Source organism: Parasteatoda tepidariorum, chromosome 7 (genome assembly GCF_982258835.1).
Source record: "Parasteatoda tepidariorum strain Cologne lab strain chromosome 7, Ptep-v5.0, whole genome shotgun sequence".
In the NCBI taxonomy this organism is placed as follows: domain Eukaryota; kingdom Metazoa; phylum Arthropoda; class Arachnida; order Araneae; family Theridiidae; genus Parasteatoda; species Parasteatoda tepidariorum.
In genome coordinates this window covers 35,724,577-35,739,895 of record NC_141761.1, presented here as the reverse complement: position 1 = coordinate 35,739,895, position 15,319 = coordinate 35,724,577, and the positions used below count along the sequence as shown (strand labels likewise).

The following is a 15,319-nucleotide window of genomic DNA, read 5'->3' as shown; positions in this document are numbered from 1 at the left end:
TAAAAGCCTTATTAATGAAAAAATTGAGAAACCTTATTAACTTTAAACACATAATAACAACAAAAAGGAGTTAAAAATAGAATGATCAATAAACAATAAAATCGTAAGCTAACTAAATTAATTAATTTCGTGTACGAACTATAATATTACAAATTAAACATATTTCATATTTAGGGGAAACATGGAAAATTTGATCATACAGGAGTTTTAGACAATTTTTTTCTCATGTTGTAACATTTTTTTAGCTGATGATCATTTGATTTCAATGCTCTATTAAACAAAATCATATGTTGTTTCTGTCTATTAGCAGTAAGTAAAATTAAAATTAAATTACATTTGTTATATCAATTTTATCCGGAACAGACCAAATCAAGAGTTTTGGCAAACAGGCCAGTCAAAGAGGCAATTGAATAGTGGCCCGCCATTTAAATAAATAAACAAAACAAAAAAAATCTCAATGCATAAATAAAAAACTGCTCAAATCTTTCACGTTTTGATTGATTTACCAAAATTGATTTAATAGAAACATTTGCTTACCTCCATGTGAAAGATTTATGTCTTCTTAATATCCTACAAAAAGTTGATATAGAAATTCCTATTTCATTCTCTTACGATTGATTTGAAAAATAACAGAATTAAATCAACTACAATAATTAAATAAAGTAAACAATTGTGCTAGTTGAAACATTTAGGATGATTAAAGGAAAGAAAAGCTTTTATAATAAATTAGAAAAAATATCTTCTAAATTTTGTAAGAGAGAAAAATTCGAATTGAACGAGTCCCAATTTAAGGACAGTATGGAAATCTCAAGACAGATTCTAACAAGACCCTCCCCCTATCTACAGCCCTAGAAATGTTTTCTTCTTAGAAATTTATGACCAGAAATCAAACAAAAGGGTGTTTCTGTGGATATCTGATATTTCCGAAGTTAGGAGAAAAGAGCCCCTAGGCAATATCAAGAAGCTAAAAACATATTCTCACAGTGAAAAGTGAGGAGGCTATTTAACAACTCTGTGGGTGGTAGCTACGAAAGTGGGGATATTTTCATCAGTAGAAAAAGCGTTTTATTGCTCTTTTGGTTAGAAAAGTGAAGAATAACAATTATTTTATGTTTGTAAGCACTTCGATTAGATTTTGAAAAGCATCCAACTATGTAAAAAAGTAAAAAAGAAAAAATAATCTGAATAAATCTCTGAATAAAACTTTAAAAAAAGAAGAAAAAAGTGGGATCTGGTGGCCCTCTTGAGTTATAAATAATAAATGAGTTAGAATTTAAAAAAAAAAAAAAAAAAAAAAAAAAAAAAAAAAAAAACAATTAATGCAATGAGATTTTAGACTTTTCGGGGGCCCCATCAGAACTCGGGGCCCTGGGCCAGGGCCCAATGAGCCCATCCTTAAAAATGGCTCTGGTTCAAAATTACAAGGCTACGGAGTTAAACTTTAGTAGTCGTAAAATTAGGTCAGCTGTTCAACGACGGATAGAATAAAATAAAATAGCAAGATATAAAAATTTTTATATTATTTTGTGGAAGGTAATTTTAAATTGTAAAATACAAAATTTGAATAAAATTGATTGAATAATTAAAGATAAATGAAATTTAAACAAACCGACGTTTTTAAAATTTGAACTCAGAAACTAATCGATCGATTGCTCTGAAAGTTTGTGTTTTGAAATTAAAAGGATGTAAAAATATGTAGAACATGCAATTCAATATATTTTATTATTATTTAATAAACTAGTAAAAAATAACAAATAATTATTTAAAATTATTTTTGCTTAAAAATTTGTGCATAATTTTTTTCCCTTTTTTTTTTTGTAATTTAATGTATACATTTTTCAATACACTCAAGAAGTTCTCGAGATAATGCGCAATAATCGAAGTATGAAGTTAAAATTAAAGGACCCAAACTTTCCATCTCTCTTTTTGTCATAACTTTGGACACTATCATCTTCCAGATTGCGGCTGTTTCCGCATTTTGAAAATTAAAAACCTAAAACTAAACTTTTGACAAACTTGCATGTTTATCCTGAACAAAATGCGCTTTAGTGCTCTTTTTCGTAAAAATATGGTATTGACTCTTTATACGTGAATATACGATTAAATCAAAAGTTAATCAAGGTGTTCAAGGTAATCAAGTTCCATTTCATACACTGTACATAAAATAAGTCAATGAGAATCTATTATGTTGATTAATATATATTTTAAGATATTGAATACGGACAGTTTAATTGTTTCTCTGAATCAATCAACAATCTTTTTACTACTAAGAAAATGATTAAAAAAAAATAATAAATTAAATCTGCCAAAAAAATTAAAATAAATTACAAATATTTTGTTACTGTTTGTTTTTCTTTTTTTTCCGACTGCTTATTTAATGCGTTGATTAAAATATAAACCTTGAATCCGAATAAGTAAATGATTTTCCTCATTTAAAAGTATTAAAAAAATGAAAAAATTAAACCGAATTTTTTTTATTTTATTCTTTTACTTTCATTTTGCTTGAAAATTTCACAAAGCAATTATGTGATCCCATAAACCATTAATAAACATGTTACATAAAAAAGAATTTGTAAAGAGGACCTGCCTCTCTCTCTCTGTCCCTCAGGCTTTTGTCAGTTATTCTCCCAGTAAAGAGGGGCGATTATCTATCCCCTCCTCAGTTCTCGAGAAAAAATAATAGCAGTTTGAAAGATAAGTTTCCAAGAAAATCAAGATGTGTTTGACGGGAAAGGATTTCCATGGGTCTTCGAAAAGTCTTCAATTTCAACCATGTCTAATCGCATCCGGACTCTAGTTTAACAATGTATGAGCAAAGTTAGGAGTAGTGCAGTGAAACTACAATTACATAGAATTTACAATATATTTTACTAAATTTTGTTACTAATTCTTAAAAATAAATAAATAAAAAGTCAACTACAAAAATTTTTATTAGGAATTTGTAAATGAATTTTTGACATTTTTTAGAGAAAAAAAATGTGACCAGACTATTTTCCCGACGAGACTTTAAATTTTTCCCGATGGGGGGGCTGGTCATGCCCGACGGGGGTGCTCCTGCCCCCCCCCCTGACCCCCTACTGGCGCCGCCCTTGTGCCACCTGCACAAATCTGAGCGCTGACGAATTTATTAAGTGGAAATGTCAACGTAAAAGATGTAAACATGTGTGAGATATGTATGCGCAGATAAGAATGTCCTAAGTAAAGAACTTGTCAATTCATTGAACTAATTAAGAAGCTAATTGAGAAACTAATAATTATGAAGACGCATATACTGTTGACTATAATTTACTAATCATATGTGATGATTGAAAAAAATAAAGAATTTCAAAAGAGATTACCGGAACAAGGGAAATTTAGCAAAACGTAAAGTCATTTGAAAAATCAAAGGCATTAACATTGCTTAAAAGAAGGGTTTTTTTTTTCTTTTTTTTTTCTTTTGAGAAAATACACTTTATACACTTTTTAAATTTTATGTACAAATATTATTTTGGTAGAAGTGTTAAAAGTATTCTATATACTATAAAAATATTTGATTTTCGATATCGCTGTCATAAATATCGCTATCATTCTCATTTTGAGTTCGTAACATCAAGGTTTGGACTGTATAAATTAAAGGTGGTCATTACGGAACAATTTGCATATTATATAACACAGATCACGAAGATGTGAAATTTTTTAAAGCCTGAAACCTAATTTTTAAAACAAAGCATTTCGAAATTCCTCAAAAAATTATTTGGGATAAATCTTAGCAGACAAATTGTGAATGCTTATAGTTGTTTGTGTTTGTCTTAATCCAGCCTATCTCCTTTGGAAAAAGTTTAAGTTTCTCCAACTTACTTATTTACAAAGATATATTTGTGCGCAAATAAACACGAAACAATTTTTTTATTTATTTAATTTTACAGCCGTCGTTGATCGGTCGACCCATATTTGGGTTTAAGACTACTAATGTTCAACTCCGTAGCCTTGTAATTTCGAACCCAATCCAGAAGACAAGGGCTCGAGTTTTGGGAGCAATTTGCGTTCGTGGAGGACTTTTTTGATGGAGCTAACGCGCATTTGCGTTACATGAAGAGGAAGACCACGAGAACCTCCCACGGATAGCCTAACGGCAAGGGGACTCTAACCCAGGACCCGTCTACACTTATTTCACGTCAACAATGTGGTTGGTGCAAGCCGAATGCGGAATCGTCTCGACTGGGCTTCGAACCCGGTTCGCCTTCAGGATCAGTCTAACATTGAAGATTTTTTACGTCAGCACTGTGGTCGGTGCTAGCCGGTTGTTGATTTCGTATCGACTATTTCTGGGTTTTGAACCTGGTTCACCTCATTGGAAAGCGAACGCTCAATCCCCTAAGCCACCACGGCTCTACATGAAATAATCTAATTTAATTTAATAACCATCATTGAACAACCGGCCCAATTTTGAGTTTACGACTACTAATGTTTTACTCTGTAACTTTGTAATTTTGAACCCAATCCAGAAGACAAGGGAACTCCTAATGTATATGAATTTTTTTTAAGTGTTCCCCTGTACAGATCAGTATCTACTCCAGCTGGCCTTTCAGCTGCACATCAGCAGCAAACAAATGATGTAAATCCGTCCCAGGTTAAAATTTTTGCTGGAATTTGTTTGCTAGACAAGCATGAGATGCTATGTACTAGCAAAAAAACCAGCTTGAACTAGCAAAAATGTTTGCTGGTACCAGCAAAAAAACTAGCTTGCCATGGTGTGTATTGGCACACTTTGTTGCTTGTCTAGCATACAGATACCAGCTTGTGTTGCTGGATTATCTTGCTAGTCTAGCAACAATCACAACCACCGGTTGCTAGGAATTTTTGCTTTTCCAGCAAGAGAATTCTAGCATCGGTTGCTAGGAATTTTTGCTTTTCCAGCAAGAGAATTCTAGCATCGGTTGCTAGGAATTTTTGCTTTTCCAGCAAGAGAATTCTAGCATCGGTTGCTAGGAATTTTTGCTTTTCCAGCAAGAGAATTCTAGCATCGGTTGCTAGGAATTTTTGCTTTTCCAGCAAGAGAATTCTAGCATCGGTTGCTAGGAATTCTTGCTTTTCCAGCAAGAGAATTCTAGCATCGGTTGCTAGGAATTTTTACTATTCCAGCAAGATAATTCTACCATCGGTTGCTAGGAATTTTTGCTTTTCCAGCAAGAGAATTCTACCATCGGTTGCTAGGATTTTTTTCTATTCCAGCATGAATTCTATCAGTTGCTTTTAAATTATGCTTTTCAGTTGTTAAAATTCTACGTCCCGTTGCTTTTAATTTTTGCTATTCTAGCATAAGAATATTACCATCAGTTGCTTTTAAATTTTGCTATTTTTAGATTATTTCTCTACCACCATTCCAAGGCAAAAAACCTTGATGAACCAACATAAATTTGATGGTTACCATCTTGAATTCTCATCAAAGATCAACATATAGCTTGATGAGACCATCATAAATTCCCTGTATCACATTTAGGAACTCACACCTTTTAAGTAGGGCCAACAAAGCATACCAAACAGTGTATGGTGGATTTTTATGTTGGGCCAAAATAGCATAATGGAATTTTATGATGGGTTAGCATAGAATACCCAACATAGTACTATGATGGATTTTCATAATGATCCAATATAATTTACAGGTTACCATTATAATTTTCCATCACAAACCATCATGCTTTATGTTGGGGCCCAACATCCAAAGTTAGGAATTGGCACTTTTTCATGTTGGGCCAACGTAGCATATTCAATATTGTATGATGGATTTTTAAAATGGGCTAACAAAAAATAAATCCATTATGATGCAATATAATTTATTGGTTATCATTAAAATTTTACTTAAAGTCTAATTTCACATAAAGGGGTAAAACTTGCTTTTGGTATAATTCTACATAAAAAGGGAGGAAATAAGAAAATGGAATTTCAAATTTAAATTGAACAATTTTACAACTAAATATTGTAACTGTAAATGAACTAATTTTAAATGTCAAGCTTGTTAATTAAAGGTCTTTCTGTTGCTGCTTTCCCAAACAAAATGTAAAATATTTATTTAAAAATAAAAATACAAAGATAAAAAAAAGACATTTATTTAGAAAAATACAATGCAACTAATAATACAATATTTTTTCTTCCTCATTTTCAATATCTACATTTCCACCGTTATGGCCTCCTTATAATAAAGCTTTGCAGCACCTTAAAAAAATAAATAAAATTTAAGCAATATTAAATCACAAAATCATATAAGACTGCAGAATTAAACTTACTACTTTTTATAAAATAAAGTTGAATATATTTACTTGTTTTGCACAAAATTAAATCAAAGTAATATTTTTTATAAGATAGCATCACATATTACCTTACATATTAAACAAACCTGATTGTCTGGTTACATTTTTATGCATTTGTATTGGTAAGAAAAGTCATGAATTTAAAAAAGACATGATTTTATATACAATCATAGAAAATCTAAAATGTTAGCAAAAAAGGCTGCTGCATGAAATATGCTGCAACGGAATTTGCATGTAATGTTTGACATTTCTTATTAACATTATTATCTTGATTTTGATAAAGATTCAAAAACAAAGATTAAACTAAACGCATATAATCTAGGAGTAGCAAGTAAGGGTACACAATTTCCCAGGCACCTGACGGACTAAAGAATAGAAGCTGGTTCTCAATATAGCAAATTTAACACAAACGCAGAAAACTACTACACTATTTCCATTCAATAACATGCTCATTCCTAACAATTCGCCCTGTTGCCAACATTATTAAAAGAACTGTATTAAAAATATGTTATGATTAGGAAAACAAAACAAATTTGTTATAAATATTGCAGTAGAATTTCTTTCTTACAAAAAAGTGGTATTTTTGGGGGAAAGCGATTATTTAGTGATTTGCCACTTTCATTCACCAAAATTTATCCAGCAAATTATTTATCAGAATTGATAATTAACTTGTTTTTATTAAAAATACCAGCAGTTCCTAAACATTGTTCTGCAGAACCCTAGAAGAATGAAAGAGATCCAAGTGATAGGAATTTAAGCAGTCTAAAAATAAAAAACATTTTTAACACCTGCTATCATATTTAGGCCCAACAATAATCGATTACTTAATATTGCAGATGCTTTTTTTCAATTATTTAAAGTTTAATGCTAATAAAAAAGAAAAGACATTTTTAAAAATAATTTTTCTTATAATATATTAAATTGAAAATCCTACGCATCTGTAAAAAATTGTAGTATTATTTCCCATTGTGCTTTTCAAATTAAACTGAAATAACTAGAATAGATTCACTAATAAAAAGACCCATCCTTGAGACTCTTTTTTCTTTAACATTTATAGCAGTTCCTTTTGTTTCCATTTCAATAAAAACACAATTTGGCTTATTTCATTTCTTAGTTTTTAATTAAAAAAAAATTCATAGCTAGACTAAATGCAGCTACAGGACTATGAATTCAACTGTCTGACATAATACCTGATTCAAGATTATTATGAAGATAAATTATGAAAATTTTTTCATTCCTCTTGGAAAATCTTTAAGAGTTTAATTTAATATTTTTTTTATTGGTAAATACATTCACCGATGTTTTTATAAACTTTATTTAAAAATGTTCAGGTACCGCCAAGAGATGGTTGGTCTTTTAGGGTTCCATATTATTAAAAAAAAATCAGGAACCGCTGGAATATACAGTTGTGTAGAAAAAAAAGTAAGAATTGTGACACAGGAAAGCAAGAGACTCACAGAAATATGCTTAAATTTTTTTTATTTTTAAGAAAATTCATTAATTATTATTTGCAGGCAGCAAAGATCATCTCATTGATATATAACATTATGAACATCAGTACTGATTTAATCTGTAATGATTATGCCGCACAGTGCTGCTCTCTAATTTTAATACAATTATTTTATAATTCCTTTTTTTTCTAAAAGATTTTCTGTAAAACGGATTGAGTAATAAAATAAAAGTAAAATTTAAAGAAAAATAAATATTACTTGATTTAGTATATACTAAGGTTAGTTGGTTTAAATTAGATACAGTAGAGCGCCGATTATCCGAACCCTTATTATCCGAAACATGTCCGAATTCGCTTTTTTTTTCTTTCTTCTCTTTTTAAAGTTCAGAATTTTTTTTAACTTATCGACAATTTTTCTAAATTTAGAGGAATAGATAATACCTACTACATCTGAAGACCATATTTAATTTACAACCTTTTTTAGCAGTTTTCTTATAGTAGCCATACATACATGTATTGTTATACAGTTAAACCAACATACCCCTTTAGCCCTCTTCAACTGAAAATTATCAAAGAATGCGAGCTTCATTTTGACAATCTACAATTGTTGGAAAGCAGAATGTGTTTATGAATAGATAAGTGCTGAAATTCTACAATTGGGGGAAAAAGTGTGAAGGGAAGTTGGTGCATAAATAATAATCATTTAAACTAGGTTTTAAACAACTTTCCAATTATCCGAACATTTAATTATCCGAACCACGTTCAGTCCCGAGCAGTTCGGATAATCTATGCTCTACTGTATTTTAATTTTTTTTAATTACAAAGTCATACAAACATTAAGTTTTAAATTATTTTAATATTTTCAAAATGCTTTTTTTTTTACATTAAGATATTTTAACAAAAAATATTTAAAATTCATTTGTCTTTTCATTTTATATTTAATCTAATGCTACATTGCGTTTTTAAGAGGATGTCATACCATGGGAGTAACTTTTCTTCACAAATTTTGTTTCAATTCCATAACTAGACCTGAAAAATAACTACTCACCACTCTGGGAAATAAAAATAAAAAAAAGAGAGAGAGAGAGGAAACTTAAATAAAAAAAACTAGTATCTTTCCCCAATCGTTATATGCATATAGTATACATATAACCATTTAATGATCTAAAAACATCAATATTGAGACTTAAGATATCAATTTTCAATTCAATGTCTCCATTATGACTTGTACAGTAGTCAGTCAAGATTTTTCTGAGCAGTACCTATTACGTGAAAATTTAGACATAATTTTTGAAAATTAAAAATTATATTAAAAAATCAACACAAAATTATGATAAATATATGGATTTATCATTTCTCACGAGACACATAATAAAACTTTAAGAAAAAATACTTAGTGAAACTACCGTTTTTTCCTGAAGTTTGGATCAAAATTTTGATCCTTCAGTATTCATCAATTTGGTTTGGAAAGATTCATGTGGAAGGAGAGTTCCATTACAATTCCCATATTTCAAAGTTGTAAGGAATAGATTAAATGTATATTGCCTCTCCAAATATTTAAAAAAAAAGTTCTTTTAATTTAGTATGTTTAACTAATTTTTCACATATTTATATTTTTATTGTTAAATTAACTTTTTATAGTCATATTATCTCTAATATGAATCTTTTGTAAAAATATATTTTAAACTAAGTAAAAAATGTCTAAATGAAAAGGTTGCTATCAATCACAGAAAGAAAAAAAACGGGGGAAACAAATCTTAGAATTTTCTTTTTCCACAACATAATTTTGTTTAAAGTTTCCTTAAGCACAGCAAACCCTCATTAAAAACAATCATCCCTTCAACACAAACACTAGATCGTGATGAAAACCTTGATTAACACATAATTTTAAACTAAATACTTAAGGTAGTTAAGTACTTTACTTACTTCCTGCTAATTCTAACATCATAATTCTCACACCCTTCTGTCCATGCTGTCAGTTTATTGGCTCCTATAATGTCCTCTTCAATGGATTTACTAAATCAAAATAAAACATTCACATAATTAAATTTAAAGTTATAAATATTCATAAAAAAATAAGTTTTATAAATACAGGGTTGCCACAGTAAAAAATGAACCAAAATAGTTGCTTTTAGTAGCCTCAAGCATGAAAATAGTTGCCTAAAACAATGAAAATAGTTGCCTGAACAGGAATAAAAATCTATCAAAAATAGTAGCCAAATAACTAAAATTATAGCTTAATTGAAAAATACTATGACTAGGACTGGGTGATGTCAGAAATTTTAAATTGTGATACATCGTCAGTTAGACATCGCGTTAAAGTGATGTATCGCGATTTAGCATATGTTCAAAAATTACCTATGGGAAATCTTTCAATCAATCAAAAATTAATAAAAAGGAATAAATCTATTACGAAAGAAAATATTAATTCTAAACATATTCTACTATGTCCCCAAGCTTTATTTCATTTTTCTTGAATTAAAAATAATTTAAGATTTATTGTTTTAAAAATAATAATACTGTAACAAAATATTTTACATACATGCAATGAAAATTAAAGGAAAAAAAAACGAAAGAGGAAAACAAACCAAATAAATGTTTACTTTAGAAAAAAACATTTTTTTTTAAATTATTTGTTGGAAAAAAAACATGCTTTTGAAGCATTTTATTTAATTATTCAAAATAATAAAAGGTAGTATTAACTAATAGTCAAATTCTGTACTTAAGAAATACTTATTCATTATTATTTTCTTTGAAAATAAAATCGACTAAAGATTTATTTGTTTAAAAATGATACTGACTATCTAACAAATTATAAAACAAATATTGAAAGAATTTCAAAAAAAAAAAAAAAAAATTACTAATGTCGAATTATTAAAAAAGCGACAAAACATTACTAAATTCTTTATTTAATTAAAAAAAATTAGTTGTTTCTTTCTTTTTTTTTAACTAATAGCCAAATTTTTTAAACTTCGTTTTAATTTTCTCAAAAATGAAAGCAAACTAAATAAATGTAAGCTTTGTTGTAATTTTTTTATAGTTAAAAACGATTGGACATTTATTGGTTTAACAATAATTAAATTATTATACTTACCTACATTTAATAGATTTAAATAAAAAACCAACTTTTTAAAATGAAGTTAAATACGAAATACCCCTATTAAATTGTATCGCTTAAAATGAAACACAATAATGGAAAAAAAATCAATGGAAATCTTTTTTTATTTCATTTATATTTTCGTTTCATTGATCTATTGAGTTCAGAACGAAAATTTAAGATAACAGCGATTGTGCAGCAATCGCAAAGTAACCGTAGGTCTACTAAAAATAATTGACAAGAATCGTTAAACCCAGACAGAAAAAAAAATGGTATATCTGATGGTAAGTCTGACTGAAAATAATTTACAAAGAACCTGACAATTATTTCTGACAAAATAAAATGCACAACAATTGCAAAATGACTTGAGTCCCATAATCTTCAAAAAACGTAAAATCCAAAAGACAAAAATGGACATAAAGAAACTGTGCATTGCGTTCTACATAACAACGCTGATCCTCGCACGAAACTGGGATTCAATTCGCTCTTCGTCATTCAACATCACGAAACTAACATCATCTTTATAGCAAAACGCTATCTACATCTCTGCAGCAAGACGAAATTAAAATCGTCTTCGTCAGTGCGGTAACAGCGCTAGCTAAGTCAAGGATCCTTGCATATTAAATAGTTAAACCGCGATTGTAGCCTTATTCCGGCTGTTTAAATCAAATTTCTGACGCATCGCCTAAAACGAAAGTCACTACATCGGCCTACCGATATATGCGTTAAATCGATATTTCGCGATACATCAATTTATCGCCCAGTCCTATCTATGCTGCAATTCTAAATGTATACCTTTTTATATTTGTACAAAAAAGTTTTGTACAAATATAAAAAGGTATACATCTTAGAAAATAGGTACCTAAATAAGAGTCGAATTACAATAAAATATGAATGTTAATAGAAGGAAAAAAAAACAATTAAAAATAACAAAACTGCCCCTCAGAGAGAAAAAATAACAAGTATACTTTATTAAATCTAAAGGAAATATAAATTTTTGGCTTTTTGGACATAAATAATTGTATAAAAATTCGCTTTCTTTTATTAACGTTCTGAAAAGTAACGTTCATTTATGCGAAAAAACTTTGCTAAGAGTAAAAAAGTCTCCTAATAGTCGCCTATTCCTGAAAATAGTTGCTTTTCTAACCTTTTTAGGCAAAAAAAGTCACCATAGTCGCCTGTGGTAACCCTGTAAATAGTTATTGGAAAATGGGTGATAAACCAAATTTAATATGAATTGTATATTGGGAGAGAATATATATATTTCTAACTGAAATGCTAAGTCGAAAACATAAGTTAGTTATTCTAAGTTAAGTCACAATTAGAGCAAATGAACACATAAAGAATAAGTGTTGAAATTTAAAAGTATTGTTCATTGGTTCAAGTCTCAACTTAAAATATTTTTTTTTAGAGAAATCAGCTATTTCAAAATTCATGAAGCATTCAAAGACAAGTTTTTCCAAATATCCACTGATATTCATAGCTTTAAAATTTTTGTTAATATATTGCTGTGTTAATAAAGCAAAATTGCATTAATACTCGGACGGCAATAAATTATAGCATTTTCTAAATAACAGTTTAATAGAAAAAAAATTTTGGTAAAAATTTTTTAGAACTACGAACAAAGTAAAAATGTTTTTTTTTTTTTCATCCTTCATTTACGTCTTCATTACATTATTTGAAATAGAATGGATTTATTTTGCAAAAAGCATTTCAACTAATTCCTATAAAATACAATCCTTATACACCATATTTTCATTATAATATAGGAATGTCACCTTTTTAAGTGAAAATACAGCAGGTAGATTAACTAAGAGCCACACATGTATTTGCTCATGTAGACAGCATATATGTTAATTTTTATGTTCTACAAATTGTTATCAGTAAATTCAGTGTAATGTTTTTATTAGTAAACTTGATAATATGTGTTCGGAAAATCAAATACTTTTAATTGTTAGACACAAAATAAAGAGCACAAATAAAGAGCATGAAGACGTGGTTATTATAACTAAAAGCACAATTCAAGAGTCTGAATATCGTATTAAATGTAATCAGGATTTTAATAACCACATGGCAATAGTAGTTTTAACTGCCTAAAAGCAGTCAAAACCCAATTTGAATTTATAAAAAATCGGAGGAAATAAGGTAAAACTAAGCGTAATCATTGAAATTTGCAAATTAACACAACAAAAATCTTTGCTTTTTTAAACCCATTTGAAATTCCAGAGCAATAACAATGGAAAAAGCAATTGAGAAACAATATAGATTTACTTGTGTTTAGAAGCTTTCCCTTGTTGCATATCAACAGTCTGCAGGCTACATCTGGCTCACTAGTCGCAGGCTGTGCACCACTCTAATATTTCAAATATAGAGCAAAAGATACAGCATTAAAATAAATAGAAGTAGATACCTACACTAATAAAAAGAAATCTAATTATAGATGAAAAAGCTGAAGATAAATTCAAAATGCCTTTTGTTATAGTGATTTTATTTTAAGCAAACAACTTAAAATTTTTTTAATTTCCTACATTTTCTTTTTGTTTACTTTGCAAAATAATTTTTTAAATCCCTGCTGTGAATTCGTGAATTAATTATAAATCAATTTAAACATTTCTAATGTTAGCTATAACAAAAAAAAAGAAAAAAATTGATTACATTGATATAACAATGTTCAACAAAATTAATGATTTTTAAAATGTTTTAATCCTTACATATTTATTAAAAATAATTTTTTTTAAATGTATTTACTTATTTAAAATTATGCAAATGCCATTGACAAATCAAGCATGTTATTCAAAAAAGTTTCAAATAAATTTAGTTAGATTAAAAATAAATATTTGAAATAATTGATGGACATTTATAGACTCTAATTTGTAATATATTTTTGGTAATTCTAAATCACAAATTTGAAAATTAGTAAGTATATTGTTCATTATTAAATACTCTGAAATTAAAAACTCACAAGTTTTGTTTACTTAATATTTCTATTAGAAAATATTATCTTAAATAAAATAAAACAGTTAATTTTTTTTTTCTTTTTACAAAACGCCTTTATTTTAACATTACATTTCAATAGAATAGGATAACAGCAGGCCAAAATATTAATCATAACTGAGAATAAATAAATTTTAAAATAAAATAAAGTTATTTTAATAGAAATTATACAAACGTTACTTTAACATTATCTTCAAATGCTAAAATTATTATACTACATGATGTAACAATTAGAGAAATTATATATGATTTAAAAGCTAATTTTGTCAAAAAAAAATAAGGACGGTAATATAAATATTTAAGATGCAACATTTCTACTGTAAACTAAAATAAACACTTAAACCGAATCTTTCTAATACAAGAATTAAAAATGTAAATAGACTGCTAAGCCTAACTTGAGTGCAATTCAATGCGAATAACATTATAATACAGATAATAAATGCGCACGCATTATTTAAATGGAACTCAAATCAACTATGAATAATACAGATAAAGTACATTTAAATAAAAGTTATAATAATAAATAACATAAAGAAAACTCACCTCATTCATATGAATCTGCCGCCGCCATGTGTGTAAACAATTAGAGCAAGGTGCAAACAAGTTTAGTCATCAAGAAAGCGCACCAGTTTTACGGATCAAAAGTTGAAAAAGTTCAGTGAAAATTCACTAATGGAAGGGAGTAAAAGAACGTTCAGTCTACTTAGTCCCAGAGAGCGTATTTAATAGTATTTTATTAAAATTTACATTTCTTTCTTTTTTTCTTCTTATGTTATTACTAGAAATGCGCTTTTTATATTGCATATAAATATTTATGAGAAAAGCAACAAATAGAAAAAACAAACAAATTAACTAAATATAATCGATAAGAAATAGTTTTATTAAGTAAAATTTTCAACTTTTTATTTATTTATTTTATTAAGAAACAAATTTATTATGACATTCAGTTATTTATTTAGTTTATTAAAAATAAAAAAAACATGAATTTTTTTATTTATTTTCTTTTTTTAGACTATCTCGTATTAATTTCCGAGTTGTTTTCTATCAGCTATTTATATATAATTAAGGGTTCTATGTTCCTTGTAATAATAAATAAATATTTTAAAATAAATCTACATATTTAATAACTCTATATAAACATATTTAATAAAATGCATATAGATAATAAATAAATATATATTTTTTTGTCTAGTTATCGCAAAAATGGACTGTATTTCTTAACTTTACATTCAGTAAAAAAAACAGTTTTTGATATTTGCTTTCGAAAATAATGACAGAATTGTGACAATGACATCAATTATGAAAAAAAAAAAAAATAAGGACAACATTGTTGTAACAGTTTTTCTTTCTCTCTCTTTTTTCTTATGTACTTGCACATTAATTAAATGCTGGCTAATATGAAGATTTTATTAAAGCTTATTGACGAAATGAAACTTTTAAAATCACAGTGATCATACTTAACGCTGGATACTGCAAAGATCTCGAAAATTA

The 15,319-nt window shown here is 28.0% G+C and overlaps 1 long non-coding RNA gene across 1 annotated transcript; it reads right to left on the bottom strand.

Annotated features, from left to right (window-relative positions):
- Nucleotides 1–6,070: 6,070 nt before the first annotated feature.
- LOC147807007 (uncharacterized) lies at nt 6,071–14,545 on the bottom strand. The gene is made up of 4 exons (XR_015435439.1): nt 14,372–14,545; nt 13,106–13,187; nt 9,664–9,753; nt 6,071–6,192 (listed from the first exon to the last, which is right to left on the bottom strand). It is a non-coding gene; the product is annotated as an uncharacterized LOC147807007 (long non-coding RNA).
- Nucleotides 14,546–15,319: the final 774 nt, after the last annotated feature.